The sequence below is a fragment of the Lipotes vexillifer genome, unplaced genomic scaffold (assembly GCF_000442215.2).
Source record: "Lipotes vexillifer unplaced genomic scaffold, Lipotes_vexillifer_v1.1 scaffold1689, whole genome shotgun sequence".
NCBI lineage: Eukaryota > Metazoa > Chordata > Mammalia > Artiodactyla > Lipotidae > Lipotes > Lipotes vexillifer.
In genome coordinates this window covers 68,383-72,086 of record NW_006773760.1, presented here as the reverse complement: position 1 = coordinate 72,086, position 3,704 = coordinate 68,383, and the positions used below count along the sequence as shown (strand labels likewise).

General features: G+C 57.0%; 1 pseudogene; it reads right to left on the bottom strand.

Moving 5' to 3' along the window:
* Positions 1 to 981: 981 nt before the first annotated feature.
* LOC103084187 (fibroblast growth factor 11-like) overlaps positions 982 to 3,704 on the bottom strand; it is a 3,743-nt pseudogene continuing 1,020 nt past the window's right edge.

The window sequence follows — 3,704 nt, the reverse complement described above, 5'->3', positions numbered from 1 at the left end:
CGCAAATGGGAGAGGCCACAACAGTGAGAGGCCCGCATAACGCAAGAAAAAAAAAAAAATAAGGTTAGCGTTCTATAGGAAGAATGAGATTTTTGGAAAATTGTCTAGGGAAAACAAGAAGTTCTGGATGATCCATCCAGAACTTAGTTCTTTGTGAATCATAGCTGGGTCCTTTCCAGAGCTCCTGCTTAACAGGTATCACGAGAGAAGGTGGGAGCGTGGGTCTAGAACTCTTACTCTAGACCAATAACATGCCTATATAGGCTCTAGTTCCATCCTAGAGGGAAGGGCTGAGAGTCATGGTCTATGTCCTAGAGCTGAGATTCAGAAGGAAGTATGGCTCCGTATGTGTCTAGAACACCACGCTCTAGAACTGGGTGTCTCTGGGGTAAGAAAGTTAAACGTGTGGTGATCTGAGACTGGCCCAATTCAGGCCAAGACCAACAGCTGGACAGGGCCCAAATCCAGCCTCTCTCTAGTTGGAAACCAGGGGTCCATCTGGGTGAAGGACTGAAGCCTGATGGATCCAGAACAGAGCCTGGCAGCATGCCTGTGTTCCAGCACAGACCCTGGGTGCAGAAATGGCCCTGGCTGGGGTGCCTGGTGTTCCAGAACCTGTCTGGAACAAGGCAAAAGCTGGAGTAGCAATAGAAGGAAACTAATCCTGAGCTGCAGTGGACCTATAAGTCTATGGCTCGGTGGCCATGAAAAGGGCAAAGGGCTCCAGGACCTGGCTGAGCCTGGGGTGGGGAAGATTTATGCCCTGGTTTTGTCAGTTTTGGAACCCCCCGCGCCATCTTGGGAAAAGGCTTTGGAGGGTGTGAGTGTGGAAGGAAAGAAGTGATCAGCCAGGACCATTTTCAGACACCCCCTCTCTGACCCCTTTCCCGGGCCCAAGGATCTAAGGGTCTCAGCAGCTCCGGAAGTCATGGCCAGCCCCTAGGCTCCCTCAGGGTAGAGCACCTGGTGGGACATGGCTGCTCAGAGCATGAGTGTGGCAGCAGGTGTGAGAGCAGGGCCAGAAGCAGGGTTGGGAGACAGGCTGTGGTGGCGGCGAGTGCAGGGAGCCTCCAGTCCGGGGACTACATGGCAGGGGGCAGGGGGACTGGAAGGGGAGGTCTCAGGGAGACTGTGGAGAGAAGGCTCCCGGCACACAGCCACTGTGAAGGGGAGAGAGAGGAGCAGGAAGGAGAGTTAGGCACCAGGAGAGCTCTGAAAGGGCTCCCTTCCCCTACACCCCTCCTCTGGGAACCCACAGAAGGAGAGCTCCCCAAACCTCCAAAGGCCAAAGCCTTCCTGGCTTGACCTGTCATAGCATGTGTCCTCTTAAAACACTTATCTGTGTGTCACTAAATGTCCATGTCAAGGTCAATACCGTCCCATGTGGTCCACCTCTTCCCTGGGGGTCCATACTCACCCTCCAGGAGCTTGGGCACAAAGTGGGCGGCTGCCTTGGTCTTCTTGACTCAATTTCCCTTCAAGACTCGGCCCTTCTTGTCTAGGCCCAGGTACCAGGCCCGGCCAGAACGACGCTGGCGATAGAGAGCAGAGGCGTACAGGACATAGTAATTCTCAAAGACGCACTCCTTAAAGTGACGCTCAGCTGTGAAATGTGGCTGAGGAGACAAAGACCCAGAAAGGCACACACAGACAGAAAGACAAAAAGACACATCACTGAACGGAAGGGAACCCTGGGAAGAACAAGGCAGGATATAATCCATATGTTTGAGACTGGGAGAGCCAACTTCTGAGTCCACGCAGGAACTGGGAGAAAGGGAGGATGAGGAAGAGTCTGGTGGCCCCCCAAGGGCCGGGAACTAGATTTCTGGGGGCCTGGAATAAGAAGATAACTTCTCTCTGCTCTACTCCCAACCCCTCACCATCCAGGGCACCTGGAGGGCATTTCTGCTTGGAGGAGTTCCTGAATCCTTCCCCAGCATCCTGAATGACTCTGGGGAAGTGAGTCATAATGAGGTCTAGAGGAGGTTGGAGAAGACACAGGGGTCCTAAAAGGTTGAAAGAGTTGGACATTCAAAGAGCCTGGGGGTATTTAGGAGGCTATTGGAGAAGGGATTGGAGGGACGCTAGAGGAGGTGCTTGGGAGCGGTGAGGACAGGCGCTAGAGGAGGTGCTTGGGAGCGGGCAGTGAGGACAGGGTGTCGGCAAGAGCTGGAGGGAGAGGAAGCCCTGAGCTGCAAAATATCTGTAGTTGGGAAGGCTGTAGCTAGGGGAGTCCCCTGACTGCAGGCCACTCTGCCCCCTTGTCTCACCGAGCTGTAGAGCAGCCCCTCAGCGCTCATGGCCATGTAGTGACACAGCCTGGCACTCTGGATGGTGACTGCACGGAGCCCCACAGGGATCAGGTTGGAGTGGGCTGGGGGTGGAGAGAAGGGGTATCAGTACCCCAAGCCTCCAATCCCCATCTGAGCCCCCCCTCAATTCTGGTCCCAGTTCTACTTCTTCCTTTGCGGGGTCAAAGAGCCAGACTGAAAACAACAGAACCTGAAGCCACAATAGGACTGTCATCTCCTATGCCTGCGCTCTCCCTTCCCACCCAGCAGCTGGACTCCCCTCTCACCGAAGGAGCTGGTGTCCTCTGGGGTGCCCTGGATGCTCGCATTGGGATTCACCTAGAGGTAGAAACCCTGGCGGCAGAACAGTCTGGTGACGGACGATGCCTTTGAGCTGAGGCTCTGGAGAGAGAGACATTCATCTTGGAACATGACATCTCTGTTCCCAGAAACATTGCTACACTTGGCGGGATCAGAGGAGAGAAAGAAAGGAGGATGGAGGGAAGGAAGAGGGTCCCAGGGCCCCAGCTCCCTGACCCTCTCAGCAAGCTCTCTCCCACCTCTCATTTTTTTTTTTTTTTGCGGTACCCGGGCCTCTCACTGTTGTGGCCTCTCCCGTTGCGGAGCACAGGCTCCAGACACGCAGGCTCAGCGGCCATGGCTCACGGGCCCAGCCGCTCTGTGGCATGTGGGATCTTCCCGGACCGGGGCACGAACCCGCGTCCCCTGCATCGGCAGGAGGACTCTCAACCACTGCGCCACCAGGGAAGCCCTCCCCCCTCTCTCTGACCCCAGAGGAAGCTGGGGTGTGGGTCCCTTCTGCTTCCTCTAACCAGCTTTCAGTTTAATTGACTGAAATTTATTTAAAGGCTTAATTCCTGCTCTACAGCGCAACCAGAATGGGGGGAGGGGAGAAGGAAGAGGAAGGGGAGAGATACATGGAAACGCAGAGGACAAAGGGAGACAGGCAGAGCTGCTGAAGGGGCGGTGGGTTTGCGAATGTGGGGGGCATTAAGGTGACCCCAGGGTAGGGGCGCCCCCTCAGGCGTGGGGGTGGGACTGGGCCTGACGCTGACTCAGCACCTGCTGCTGCAGCTGCTGCTCGCTTCGCGCGGGCCTCGCCTTGGCCCAGCGCCGGCCTGTCTGACACTGACCCATCTGTCTGTCAGTCTGCTGGCTCGCGGGGGCCCAGCCCTCCCTGAGGCTCAGCCTCTCCCCTTCAGCCAGGTAACCCGCCTGGGATGGGGGATATTCGGTACCAAACCAAGGAAATGGGGGAGGGGGCCAGGGAGCTGGTGAGGCAGGCTGACTCACGTGGGGGCTGGGTCCCACTCAGAGGGTGGGCTGCGGACCGTACCACTGCGGAGGGCCGGCGGCGGGGGGAGGAGGACGCCAGCGGGGGGGGGGGGGGGC